The sequence below is a fragment of the Felis catus genome, chromosome C2, assembly GCF_018350175.1.
Source record: "Felis catus isolate Fca126 chromosome C2, F.catus_Fca126_mat1.0, whole genome shotgun sequence".
Taxonomy (NCBI): Eukaryota; Metazoa; Chordata; class Mammalia; order Carnivora; family Felidae; genus Felis; species Felis catus.
In genome coordinates this window covers 116075850-116091270 of record NC_058376.1, presented here as the reverse complement: position 1 = coordinate 116091270, position 15421 = coordinate 116075850, and the positions used below count along the sequence as shown (strand labels likewise).

General features: G+C 36.5%; 1 long non-coding RNA gene across 1 annotated transcript; it reads left to right on the top strand.

Moving 5' to 3' along the window:
• Positions 1-9568: 9568 nt before the first annotated feature.
• On the top strand, positions 9569-13486 carry LOC111562290. The gene is made up of 4 exons (XR_002745416.2): positions 9569-9689; positions 10690-10801; positions 12304-12388; positions 13221-13486. It is a non-coding gene; the product is annotated as an uncharacterized LOC111562290 (long non-coding RNA).
• Positions 13487-15421: the final 1935 nt, after the last annotated feature.

Below are 15421 nucleotides of genomic sequence, written 5' to 3'. Positions count from 1 at the left end.
TTCTGTAGTGATGTGCACCCTTAGAACCCAGCTTGCAGTATGTAAACATCATTTGCCACTGAAAGGAACCAGGGTCTAGGGTTCCTCTGGGAATTCACTGATTCTATACCTAAATGTAAAAGCCAAAATTATAAAATTCTTAGAAGAAAATATAGGAGACTTCATGATCATGAGTTAGGTAATAATTTCTTAGATTCAACACCAAAAATACACAAGCAATAAGAGGAAGATCAGTAAGTTGGATTTCATCATCAAGAAAGTAAAAAGACAGCCTCAGCCTGGGAGAAAATGTTTGAAAATCATACCTCTGATAAGGAACTGGAGTCCAGAATGTAAACAGACTCTCAAACCTTAATAATAAAAAGACAACCCAACAACCCAATTATAAAACTGGGCCAAAGATTTGAACAGACATCTCTTCAGGGAAGATATATGAATTGGTAATAAGCACACACACACACACACACACACACACACACACACATACACACCTCTGAACATCATTAATCAGTGAGGAAAGACAAATCAAAGCCACAGAGATATCACTTACAAAGAAAGTGGCTTTAATAAAAAAGGCAGACAATTACCAGTATTGGCAAGAATGTGGAGAAATTGGAAACATAATTCGTTGCTAATGGGAATGTAAAATGGGCAGCCATTTTGGAAAACCATCTGGCAGTTGTTCAAAATGTTGAACATAGAGTTGTATGAAATAGGGATTCCACAACTAGTTCTGTACTCTAGATAGATAGAAGTTCACACAATAACTAGTATATGGACATTCATAGCAGCATTATTCATAATAGCCAAAGGCATTTGAATGGCTATCGACATATGAATGGGTAAACAAAATGTGGTATACCCACACAATGGAAAATTATTCAGCAATAAAAAGGAATGAAGTATACTTTAAAAATATAACTATGGGCTCATAATGGTACCTAACATACATACACAAACATGCACAATTAGTTAGCACTGGTAGTTACTATCTTACCATTCTAAAAATTGATGAAACAAATAGATAAAAATACCATTTTTTAAATTGTTGATTTAACTTAACAATATTTATTTATAATACTATTCCAATCAGATGCGGCTTAAAGATATTTAAAATTTTTTTTACATTTATTAATTTTTGAGGAACAGAGTGAGACACAGCATGAGCGGGGGCGGGGCAGAGAGAGAAGGAGACACAGAATCCGAGGCAGGCTCCAGGCTCTGAGTGAGCAGTCAGCACAGAGCCTGATGCGGAGCTCGAACCCATGAACTGTGAGATCATGACCTGAGCCAAAGTCAGATGCTCAACGGATGAGCCACCCAGGCGCCCCTAAAGATATTTTATACTAAATCTAAAATATAAAAACCTGTAGGTTATAAATTTGACAATTACATTGCTAAGATTGAAAATAACTTTTACTTTTTTCCCTTCATAAGTTTATTTTTTTTTCTTTTTCTGAATTTTCTGCTTCTGTTTCTTTGCTTCGTACTCCATGGTTCAACCACTCTTAGGAAATACTACTCCTACTGAAAACAATAACAACAACAACAACGAAACTTTGAGTGCTACCTGGAAACAAATTTTTTCGCACATACCTGGATGCAACTTGTGGCTCAGTTCCTTCTCTTTGTAAACGGCATTAAGTTGAAACCTAAAGTGTTTATTTAGCAAGACGCTTCCTATAGGTTCTGAAAATCAATCAGCACCAGCCAAAGATTATCATGTCATTAACAAGGGCATACATTAGATGAAAGCAAAGATTTCAACGTATAGTCAAATTAGAAAAAAATTGATAAAACAGTAATCTTGATGATTGCTTGACATGGAATAAAAATGAACAGAAATTAGAATCCTCTCACCCTTAAATGTTGCTCACAGACATAATAGCTTTCATAATGTATTATCTTTTTGCAAGAAAGCATGTGTATATACAAATTTGTGTATGTATATATACACACATATGTGTATGTATATATACACATATGTGTGTATATATACATATATATTGTTTTCCATATGAGTCTGCATTTAAGGCTCCCATTTGACTTACAGAGTCAATCCTAAAATCTAGACCACAAGGTTGTGAAAAACTTGTTTCCGTTTTGTTGTTACAGAGAGGCAGCGCAAGGGAAAGCCAGCAAGCAGTGGAACTGGTCAGTGCGTCCGCCACCCCCAGGTGCTGTCCTGGTGAGATCTGTCAGTCCTCTCCGCCTTGTGCACTGATGCTGAAGACTCCCCCCTGACCAGAGCCTAGTCATTTGCCAGGCTCTCCCCATCACGGGGAGTTACACGGCAACTGATCCTCATGTTCACCCTGCTGTCAAAGCATTCCAATTTTTAATCGCTACATGACTTGTCAGATTCAATATGAACCACATGGTTACAATTAAAACCTCTCTAATAAGGAGAATGCCAAAAAAAAGAGGGGTGGTGGTTTAGGCATGTTTCCCGTCACTGTTCACATTCTGAAACTAAGTTTAAGAAAGTTCTTCAACTAAAATTTATGTTTGCATGTTGAGAAACTAAACTCTTATGCCCTTAATTCTTACGATAAACCACAGAGTCATTGAAACTATGTGCCTGCACTTACTGAGTATTTCTAAGGTTCTGGCTGACTCTCATCGAGTACATTTCCACTATGGAAAAGAATCCGTCTCCCATGATGAGGGAAGAAGGCAGCCAAACTCCGGTTCCAGATCTGTCCACCACACCTGTCACTTCCGCACCTACTGGGAGACATTTTCTTCTTGGCTACGTTGAGCTGGAAATGCTGAAGCATATTTTAAGAACTCTTCTTTAACTCAAGAGAAGGAACTTTATTTTCCTGAGAATGGTACCTGAGTCACAGTCCCAGTTATTTCTCCCCTAGAGTTTGCAATTTTGAATTTCCGCAAGACCGAGAATTAAAATGAAAATGGAAGACATATTTTATTCATTACACTTTGAAATTAATTTACTTGCAGCTGTATATAAATACTGATCCTATGTTAAAAGAAATTTTTTTTTAACGTTTAGTTATTTTTGAGAGAGAGAGAGACAGAGAGAGAGCAGGGGAAGGGTCGAGAGAGGGAGACACAGAATCCAAAACAGGCTCCAGGCTCTAAGCGGTCAGCACAGAGCCTTACACGGGGTTCAAACTCACAGACCCCGAGATCATGGTGTGAGCTGAGGCCGAAGACTTAATCAACCGAGCCACCCAGGTGCCCCACTGATCCTATGTTTTGGACCGTGTGTAAAAGAGATGTGCCAAGTACTGGTATTTACTGGATTCTGACAAGGTTTTTCCATGCAGATGAAAGTTCTATCAGTCAACAGACACATCAGGCTCTTTGTGGAAAAGATACAATAGTATGTATGATAGCTGCAGACAGCCCATTCCAATTCTACAGCATTCTGCAGTGTTCACTGAGATTAGATAAGGGAAAAAATAGTCTTAGGGCCCTATATGGACTAAATACCTTGGAAGTTAGACATTTCTATATTTGACTTAGTTCACTAAAAAAATTAACTTCTATCCTGATATCTCGGGATTCTTTTCCAAAACATTTATCTGAGTGCCTTTTAGGTATTTATTTTCTGAATGCCATCAAACAGCAAAAAAACTGTAATGTTAATCTATAGTTCTGTTTTCTTCTTTCTTAAAAATTTTATCTCACTGTGTAAGAACACAACATGAGATCTACCATTGTAACAATTCTTTTAAGTTTTTATTTAAATTCCAGGATAGTTAACATACAGTGTAATATTAGATTCAGGTGTAATATTAGAATCACATTATAGTGATTCACCACTTCCATACATCACCCAGTGCTCATCAAAACAAGTGCACTCTTTAATCTCCATCACTTAGTTAATCCACCCTCGTCACCCCCCTTCTGGTCACCGTTAGTTTGTTCTCTATAGTTAGGAGTCTATTTCTCGGTTTGCCTCTCTCTGTCTTTTTTGTTTCTTTGTTCATTTGTTTTATTTCTTAAATTATGCATGTGAGTGAAATTATATGGTATTTGTTTTTCTCTGACTGACTTATGTCACTCAGCATGATACTCTCTAACTCCATCCATGTCATTGCCAGTGGCAAGATTTCATTCTTTTTGATATAAAGAATTTTATATATCTTTTTGATATAAAGAATGAAATCTTGCCATTGGCAATGACATTATATATCTATATCTATATCTGTATCTAGATATAGATCTATAGATATAGATATGTGTGTGTATGTATATGTATATACATTACTTCTTTATCCATTCCAGTAGTTGATGAACACTTGTACTGTTCCATAATTTGGCTATTGTTGATAATGCTGGTATAAATATCAGGGTGCATTTATCGCTTTGAACTAATATTTATTCTTTTGGTAAACATCTAGTGGTTCAATTGATGGAACATAGAGTAGTTCTATTTTTAGCTTTTTGAGGAGCCTACATACTGTTTTCCAGAGTGGCTGTACCAATTTGCATTCCCACCAACAATGCAAGAGGGTTCCTCTTTCTCCACATCCTTGCCAAAACCTGTTTCTTCTTGTGTTGTTAATTTTAGCCATTCTGACAGGTGTGAGGTGATCTCTCACTGTAGTTTTGATTTGTATTTCTCTCTGATGATCAGTGATGTTGAGCATCTTCTCATGTGTCTATTGCCCATCTGTATGTCTTCTTGGGAAAAACATTTGTTCATGTCTTCTGCCCATTCTTTAATTGGATTATTCATTTTTGGGGTGTTGAGTTTGATAAGTTCTTTATATATTTTGGATACTAACCCTTTATCAGTTATGTCATTTGCAAATATCTTCTCACATCCCACAGGTTGTCTTACAGTTTTGTTGATTGTTTTCTTTGTTGTGAAGTAGTTTTTTTATTTTGATATAGTCCCAATAGTTTGTTTTTGATTTTATTTCCCTTGCCTCTGGGGATGTATCTAGAAAGAAGCTGCTATGGCCAATGTCAAAGAGGTTACTGCCTATGTTCTTCTCTAGGATTTTAATGGTTTCATGTCTCACATTCAAGTCTTTCATCCATTTTGAGTTTATTTTTGTGTATGGTGTAAGGAAGTGGTCCAGTTTCATTTTCTTTACACGTAGCTTGGTTTCCCAACACCATTTGGTTTCCCAACAAATAGTTTCCCAACATCATTTGTTGAAGAGACTGTCTTTTTCCCATTGTATATTCTTTCCTGCTTTGTTGAAGATTTACTGACCATATAGTTGTGGATTCATTTCTAGTTTTTCTATTATGTTCTATTGATCTATATGTCTATTTTTGTGTCCCTACCATACTATTTTGATCACTACAGCTTTTTCTATTATGTTCTATTGATCTATATGTCTATTTTTGTGTCCCTACCATACTATTTTGATCACTACAGCTTTGTAGTGTAACTTGAAGTCCAGAAATGTGATGCCTCCAGCTTTGCTTTTCTTTTTCAAGGTTGCTCTGACTATTTAGGGTCTTTTATTGTTCCATACAAATTTTAATATTGTTCATTCTAGCTCTTTGAAAAATGTTAGTGGTATTTTGATAGGGATTGCATTAAATATGTAGACTGCTTTGGGTAGCATTGACATTAAAACAATATTTGTTCTTCCAATCCGTGAACATGGAATGTCTTTATATTTCTTGTATCATCTTCAATTTTTTCATCAGTTTCTTACAGTTTTCAGAGTACAGATGTACAGGGTATATCTTTGGTTAGGTTTAGTCCTGGGAGTCTTATTGTTTTGGATGCAACTGTAAATAAGATTGATTCTTTAATTTCTCTTTCTGCTCCTTTATTATTGGTGTATAGAATTGATTTTGTACACTGTGACTTTACTGAATTCATTTATCAGTTTTAGCAGTTTTTGGGTGGAGTTTTTTGTGTTTTCTATATAGAGTATCATGTCGTGTGCAAAGAGTGAAAATTTGACTTCTTCCTTGCCACTTTGGATGGCTTTTATTTCTTTTTGTTGTCTGATTGCTTATAGCTAGGACTTCCAGTACTATGTTAAATACCCTCTTAATAAAATTTTAAGTTTACAAATCATTACTCTTGACTATGGGTACAATGTTATATAGCAAATCTCTAGAGTTTATTCATCTTGCTTGCTTGAAACTTTATGCTCATTGATTAGTAATTTCCCATTGAGAACTTTGTTATGGAAAGTGTGAGCTAAATAGTGAAATCCCAGAAAAGCACTAAATGAGTAAGATTCGCCATTACCAGATCTATATTGTTGCCATGTGTCACAATCTCTCAAACTAGGAAAACGTTTTAATGATTTATGGAATACAGATTTCCATTAATTCTTCAGCATTGTCAAGCATATCTCATACAAAAGCATGTCTACATAGGAAAGATCAACGCTTCATTTATCATTTAATAAAGAAATCAAGGAGAAAACTCTACTTACCACTGTCCTTTCCACTTGCTGTAGGCTAGTACTGTACCAAGAAATATATTGAAAGGGGACATCTAAGCACATCTTTTTAACTATCAAAATCATACACAACTTCAGAGTTTATTGAGTAGAAATATTGACAATATCTCTACCTCATTTACCAACACAGAACCATGGCTTCTATTCCATTGACCTAGGCTTCTTGGGGCCATCACCATGCCTCTGTATCCACAATAGGAATACAGTTGTTAATCATGCATGCAGTAGATGCTAATGAAAGAATTAGTAAGGTAGACTTTTTACAAAGATAAAAACTAATTTAAGTCAATAAAGAATCATCATCCCAGCAAACTATTATCCATAATGACTTTCAAATGGCATACATGTTGAGAGAATCATATCCCTAGAGTTTTTTCTTTATTCTTTTTATCATTTTTCTCCATTTTATTTTATAAACTAGAATTGAATGTCATATAACATTAGGACTCTTAAACTTCCTACCCTTTACTCTAGTACAAGTTATACAAACTTGCAATGCCGAGTCAACTTATTAAGAGAAAATGGAAATATCCTATGCCTGGTTAACTAAAAACTTAGAGTATTTCCCATTTAAATTGGTAACTGAAATTTACACCTTCAAAGTTGGAATCTGTTCTTTTTAATTAAACTCAAGCACGTTCCAGTAAAAAGGTGAGTTTGATGAGATTGTACTGAAGTTCTCAATTCTGGTATGACCATTAAAATCTTAGACACATTTGATTAATTGGTTATTTCTTTCTTCTTTGATAGAAAAACAAACTGATTGCGACATCACACTATGAACCCACATCAGTGAGTACACTTTTACCTCAACCATTTTATGATTACTGCAAAAATTCACATGTTAGAATTTGGGGTTATGTATTGAAAGAATTAAATTACATCCATTGTTTGTACTTTCCACTGTTTGGTCTTTGGGTGTTGTTTTTCTGTTTACCCAACAGAGTTTTCCACTCCGTCCAATTCTTTGTGTGTACTTGGGAAGCAAAAGTCTTTACCTCTAAGAGGGCTGACCTGGGGCATTGGTGCAGATTAGATGTCATCCTGCACCAACTACCCAGCATCCTCCACAGATCATATTCTGCTTTATATCATGTGGCCCAATCCACTCGACTCACCATTGAGAATGAGGAACACTGCTACTGCTACATCATCACAGTGATGAACGGTGCTTGAATTTATTTGTACATGTGTTTAAAAACCTTTTAAATTTAAATTAAATTGTAATTCAGAGGCTCTTCATGAAATGCCCAAAGTATACCAGTCAGGAGAATTGTATCTTCTTTTTTTTTCTCATCCTTTTCTATAGTACCAGTTGATAAGTTTTCAACACAATTTTACTTTTTACTTTGAGATAATATGAGAGTGACTTACATAACTTCATATGTTATATTCTATTAAATATTATAATCTATTGACTAGGCTAATCAGATTTAGCAATAGAAATATAGGACACCCGGGGCGCCTGGGTGGCGCAGTCGGTTAAGCGTCCGACTTCAGCCAGGTCACGATCTCGTGGTCCGTGAGTTCGAGCCCCGCGTCGGGCTCTGGGCTGATGGCTCAGAGCCTGGAGCCTGTTTCAGATTCTGTGTCTCCCTCTCTCTCTGCCCCTCCCCCGTTCATGCTCTATCTCTCTGTGTCCCAAAAATAAATAAACGTTGAAAAAAAAATTAAAAAAAAAAAAGAAATATAGGACACCCAGTTAAATTTGAATTTCAGATAAATCATGGAATTTTAAAGCTCATTTGGGACATAGTTTCCCATGTTTACTGATTGTTTACCCAAAATTTGAATTTAATTTGGTGTCCTGTATCTTAGCTTACAATCTTATTTGTTGATTTGTTCAAATATTCTAGGAAACATAATTCTAAAACTAAGAAAGGGGCCACAGTAGGAACCCATTCTGACATGATGAATTATTACATATAGCGAGGTATACTGAAGGCTAGAGAATATCCATCAAAAGTAGCATATTCACAGAGTAAAACACAATTTGGGATGACTTCATCCCTATCCCATGGTCATAAAAGTGTTCATCGATTGAGTATCTGTGATACTCAAGTATCTTTGAAGTCGGGTTGGCAGCTCCTATGCCCAAGAGAGAAATGCAGCGATGGATGTGATGCAGTTATTTAGGTACAAAGAGAAGAGGCCTAAAACAGAAACGTAAAGACCCCTGCATGTAAGGGGTGGCGGAAGAAGACTACTCTAGAAAGAGACTGTGAAAGGGCATCAAGGGGAGGAAGACAGGAAGAAGCATTCTCCACTGAACACTCCCCACCGAAATAAGCCACAGTGCTTGAGAAGATGGCTACTTCTAAGACAAGGGAGGTAAGGAAAGATTCAAGATAAGCTTGAAATATTGGTGGTATTGGAGATAGGTACTGAAAAGATGATGTAGAAATGTCATAAGGATCCAGGAGCCAACATGAAGGGACTCCCATAAACCCAGACCATAGTAATATGCTAGAATTCATTAAATAAAAGTTGATTCCACGAGTTTCTACTGACAATAATAGAAGATAGATAGATAGATAGATAGAGGAGAAGGGAAACTTGTTCCTTAACAGTGAGGTGCCGATTAATAAATATAGAAAGAATGATGGAATCACTATTGTGCAACCATAATTGTAAAAACTGATTGAAGAAAGAATCAAGGGTGAGTGTAGAGGTTAAATGAGGTCCAGTCTATTTACATAATATCAATATCTCCCCACAAACTACTATTATAGTTCATCTTCCTTATTCACAAATTCCACATTTGTGAATTCACCTGCTCCTTAAAAGGAGGTAACCCCAAGTTCAACACTCACAGCATTTTCTCAGTCATTCATGGATATGCACCAAAGGGTAAAAAGTCTGAAGTCCTCAATGTGCACATTCTCATCTGAGGTTGAACAGGGCAATACTCTGCCTTCTTATTTCAGCTGTCGTTCTGTAAACAAGAGTCTTTTTCAAGGTATATTTATTGTCAAGTTTTTGTATTTTTGTGCTTTTTATTGGTTGTTTTGCTGTTTTAAAATTTTTTTTTAACGTTTATTTATCTTGTGAAAGGAGAAAGAAAGCACACATGCAAGCAGGGGGAGAGGCAAGAGAGAGAGGAGGATGAGAATTCCAAGCAGACTTCATACACTGTCAGCACAGAACCCGACATGGGGCTCGAACCAGCAAACTGTGGGGTCACGACCTGAGCTGAAATCAAGAGTTGGATGCTTAACCAATTGAGCTGGTTATTTTGCTGTTTACCTTGTCTCCAAAGTGAAAGTCTTAAGGGTGAGAACATTGTAATGTGACTCGTGGAGAAAATACTGTTAGATAAGTTTCTTCAGGCATGAATTACAATGTTGTCCATGCGTTCAATCAATGTTACTGAGTTGACAACATATATTGAGTAAAGTGTCTTTGAATAAACAATGGAAATACTCATAAAACAAAGTTATGGATTGATTGGTTGATGAAAATGTTATGATTAGAGGCTCTCAGACACTTAACCCTGTATTTCCTTTGGAAGCAATGTTCAGTACTTGCTAATTCAGTGTTCACAGAAAGTCTATAGCACATAACTATTTTGAATAATGACACTCAACTGTTACTACAAAGAGAAAAATAATAAGCATACAGTGGAGATAAGCTTTAACCAATTGATCCAAATTAATATCACTAGTAAGGAGCAAATGGACATTATGGTCCACCAGATCTGATATTCTGAAAAGCAGGTAACATTCCTCATGCAGTACATCCAGCCCAAAATGTTTAAAGTTGAATTGAATATGGAGGAAACGAGAGAACTCTCACAAGGTAAAAAGCATTTTATAAAACAATTCGTTTATGTTCTTAAAAAACGTCAATGGCTTAAAAAATCAAAGAAAGATTGAGGAACTTGTCCATATTAAATAGACTACCAGAGTTATGCACATGCATTGTGCAATTCTTCACAAAAGTCTGTTCAAAGAAAGAAGCCATAAACTTCATTAAGAAAATGGACTGTATTTGGTAACAGTTTTATACCAATACTTAGTTCCTGAATTTGATCATTGTACTGTGGAGATGTACAAGAATATTTTTGTTCTTAGGAAATACGTATAGAAGTGACATGGGGTAATGGGAAGTATGTAACTTTTGCTGAAAACATTCAGGAAAAAACTTGGTATATATTATCTCCCTATCATCTATTGAGAAGAAGAGACAGGACAAAAGAAACGACATATTACAAACAGGTGATTCTGGGTTAAGGGAATTATTTATATAATTCTTGCAACTTTGGTTTGTTCAGAACAATTTCAAGACACACAGTTTTTAAAAGGATGGGAAGGAGGCTCAGACCAGTGTGCAGTCAGAGGAGTCTGGGGAAGAAGAAATCGCCCATAGTGTCATATGCTACAGAGGTGAGTGAGGTTGGGGATTTAGGTTAGATTTAGCCAGCGGGGAGTTGCTAGTGATGCTAATTTCCATGGGTTTGTAGACATAGAAGGCTACTTGTCATGGGTGCAAATGAAGTGATGTGTGGAAATACAGACACCAAACTCTAGAAGTTTAGCTGTTAAAAGGAATACGGTAAGAGGTGGAATGAGGGACGGAAGTGTGGTTTTTGTTTGTTTGATTTTAAATTGGAGAGGTGTAAGCATTTTTTAATAGGGATGGGGACCCACCCTTGGCATGTGAGAGGGAGGGGGCCAAGCTGAAGACAAATGGAAAGGAAGTAATAATTGAAAAGGGAGAGTTCTCATGAAAAATAGAAGCCGCACTGAAAAGCACAGAGAGGATAGGAGGCAATGTTGAATTCTGCTTAATTAACTGGAAAATGAATCTTTTTAAAAATCGGCACGGTGTCATGATATTTTTTAGGTTTTCTTAGGAAATGTCAGTTTATGAAATCCCTTAGGTTATGATAAAGAGAGTAGTATATTAATATAGAGAATATGTTTTATTTTTTTTTAATTTTTTAAATTTCTTTTTTTTTAATTTTTTTCTTAACATTTATTTATTTTTGAGACAGAGAGAGACAGAGCATGAGCAGGGGAGGGTCAGAGACAGAGGGAGACATAGAATCCAAAACAGGCTCTAAGCTCTGAGCTATCAGCCCAGAGCCCGATGCGGGGCTCGAACTCACGGACCGCGAGATCATGACCTGAGCCGAAGTCGGACACCCAACCGACTGAGCCACCCAGGCGCCCCTAATTTTTTAAATTTCTTAATTGATATTCAAGTTAGTTAATATGCAGTGTAGCCTAGGCTTCGGGAGTAGAACCCAGTGATTCATCATTTACATATATATATATATATATATATATATATATATATATATATATATATAAAACAGTGCCCATCATTTAACCCACCCCCACCTGGAGCCATCAGTTTGTTCTCTGGATTTAAGAGTATCTTTGGGTTTGCCTCCCTCTCTGTTTTTATCTTATTTTTTCCTTCCCTTCCCCTATGCTCATCTGTTAAGTTTCTCAAATTCCACATATGAATGAAATCATAGGAGATCTTTCTGACTGACGTATTTTGCTTTAAAGTAAAGGTGCTGCAGTATGCTTTCAAATCTGGAAAAAAAGCAATAATTTATCTTTACTCTTGTGAAAAAACATAAGGATGTTTATGGAAATCATATGTCCTAGCATCTTTTCTATTGTCTCTAAAATATCTCCCCTGTGAACGTGTCCATTCTCCTCATGGTTTCAGGCCTACACTTCTAACTGCCTTCCAAAGTTTGACATTTGGATGTTTCACCTTACATGCCATAATCTTCCTCCCCAAACCTGCTTCTTTCCATTTTTTTAGTAGGTAATTGAGATGACAAATAACACGGCACAAAGTATTTTGATAGACATAGTGTTTTTTAAATGAATGAATAATTGCATAATGCATTCTTCCACTTTTCCAGGGTGCCAGGACAGGAATCATGCGTTCCAAAGAGAAGAAAAGTATCCCATTTAATTTATTTTTTGGCCACACACCTAATTGAGGAGGTAATGATGTAGCATTTATGGAGTAGCCTAAAAAACAAACAACACTAAGTGTGAAGTCTACTTTAAAGTCTCATTAAATGCTAAGGGAATTGTTAAAATTTCAAACCCATAATGAAAATAATCAACCTTGGTGCTTGCGCTTGAATCTGAGCTGCAATCGAACAAATGGAACTACTTTGGCTGCATGTGACATAGATTTGCTAGCACCAGCTCCATAATAACCCCGAGGAACTTTTTGAAAGTTTAGGCAGATTATGGGATGTAAATACTAACCAGTGAAACAGCTCTCACTGAAAATGGTAACAGTGAGTTCAATATTTCTGTTTGTGTGGGAACAGGAAGAAGTGGTAGGGGAAAATTGAAAAAAAAAAAAAAAAAGAAAGGGAAGTCAGGGACAAATATTTCTCTAGGAAAAATAGAAAAGCAGGATCTTTTTTTTTTTTCTGGTATTATGTACCAGAATGTTAGTTGTATTAACTCTCTGCTTATTCTTCTTTGAGTTGGTGGGACCAAAGCCATGTGACATTTACTCCACAGTTTCTTTGTATGTTACATTTTTTTATTTTCCTTGGACAAAAGCCCATGGCAACTTACTTGATTGGGGCAACACATACACAAGCTTTTAGAATCTCAGAATCATCAACTATAAAGGGGATCAGATTATTTTAGTAGTAAATTATTAAGCTGTGTTTTTAGAAAGAGCTGTACTTATAATTTTTGCTACGGGGTCATACTTGAATGGGTAGTTGTATGAGAAATTGCTATAACTTTTGTTGCTGTTATTTCTCCAAGACATATATATATATAGATAATGTTAATCTTGTTCTTCTAGAGTTGCAGTCCTTTTTCTTAATGTCCTCCTATGATCTGGGTCCACTAGCATTTGTGGAACCACTTCGAAAAGACATTAACTCCGAGAGACACAACAGCTACAGTTTAAATACGCGAGCAGATCCACCGAAAAATTCTCATTCATAAAATAAATGGTGCTGTGTAACAAGTTCATGTGACTGTGGAAATTTGAAAAATGTGTTATTGCTTGGGTCATTTCAAAAACCATGATTTGAAAAAATATGGTGTGAGTTGTAATTCTTTCTAATTAAAAACCAGGCAAGCCCTTAGGTGGGAGTCACAGTGAGCTGCCCTGAGTTTTTCCCAAGCCTAACAAAAGAAAGAAGGACCGGCCACCGCTTGTGCCTGCCAACCGTGCATTGTTCAAGGAATCAAAATAAAGAGGCAACGGGGTCAAGGGTGAGGAGCTCATATTTCCACTCTACATGACCCCGTCTCGGGCTGGGGTGCTCTTGTCATCTGTTTCTGAAGGTCTCTCAACACAAGACTCTCCTCCAGCCCTTTTGGCAAACTCCTGTGTGGACTATGCCGGTGATTAATGAAAAGGGCTCACAGGAGACCTTCTTAAAATGCTTTGGACAAAAGGGTCCTCAGCACGAAGGCTCCACGAGAATACCTGCAGACATTACTGTCTTGAGAATATCGTGGAAATATCTGTGTTTTCCACCAATTCTACCTTTTTACAACGTATCAAGTGACTTGATTAATGGTATGCCACTTTCCATTCTTGTTACAGGCTGTCACCAGAATACTTAAACTTTCACACTTCATGTCGTTGCAGAATACTTGGTTGTTTTTCATGTTCTTTTCATTATTTGAAGTATTAGGTGACCACTGGGTTGAATTCCGAAACTCCATTTAGTCCACAAATAGTGGAAAATTATAATCATGTTATGGCAAATAAAATGTAGACGTATAAGGCAATTTTTACGAAAATCTGAGAAGGGAGAACACAAATTATGAATCCTATCCTTGTGACATGATAGGCACCTGAATAAAAAGCACACAAAAGTATACTCCGTTATAATCCACACCTTGTGATTATCACATATACGCTGGCTGCTTTGCTAGAAATTTCTCAAGAGATTATAAGAGATATTAATGAAAATCCAAAAGTGATTTTAAAAGATTTTTCCCCCCAAATACTTACAAGACAGTGAAATTAAACATGCTGTGGCTATTATTTTTTCCAGTGGTTTGGGACAGTGAAATAAGACATAGGCTCTAGTTCTAAGAGCTATCAGGGGTCCAATTTCTGGAAACCCTAACGTCTAATGCCTAACCTACAACTGTACTGATTAGGACAGTGTTTCACCAATTCCGCACTGTTCACACTAATGAGCCTGCAGAAAACTAGGAATTATCAGTTAAAGCTGCTGTTAAGCTGCTCCCCTCACAGTATATCAGCTGCACGACTTTCTTGCTATCCTACAATTCAATATAGCATCTCCTGAAACAGTCGGCTTCTAGTTAACATACACATTTGTTGTGAAAGAAGGAAGGAAAGGAGAGGCAATATTTGTCTATGACCATGAGTGTAACATGCCTCCAACCAAAAGTTGTTACTTCAAATAGCACATTCTATCAAATAACATCCCTTTGCTTTGTCTGCACGGAATTTTATAGGAATATACTTTTGACCAAATGCAAAACCTTTCCTCCCATTTTCTGTGCTTACTCGCTTTTCAGAGCAAACGGTGTTGAGCTTCCCTAACCGCCGAAGTGTAAGTCACAACTGGGAGACTATTGAGGCGATTTGGGCCAAACTGCAGAGAAACAAGAGAAAAAGGGTAAAAACACGTCTTTTCATTAAATTTCATTAAATTTAAATTTAGATAACTAGGAACAAGGCAGCTATTTCCTGTTTTATCCAGGTGTTTAACCTCCAAAATAACCATGGCTGTTGAGAAGTCATGTCTGTGTTTTGAGAAGTGCAGTCACACTTTCCAGATAAACTAAATTATGCTTACAGAATAGCCTTTTTGTTGAGAGATTCACTGCAAATTTCAGGTTGCTGAAAAACTGATACCAAGGGGAAGGTTAACACAATACATACATACAAGCAGAGGGAAATGAAAATATTTTTTTCAAAACCGTTACAAGGCCTCTTTGCTTCTTTCCAGGAACTGTCCGTCAAATATAAAGTTCCAACTCCTGTCCTTCTTTCCCTCCGAAATGATT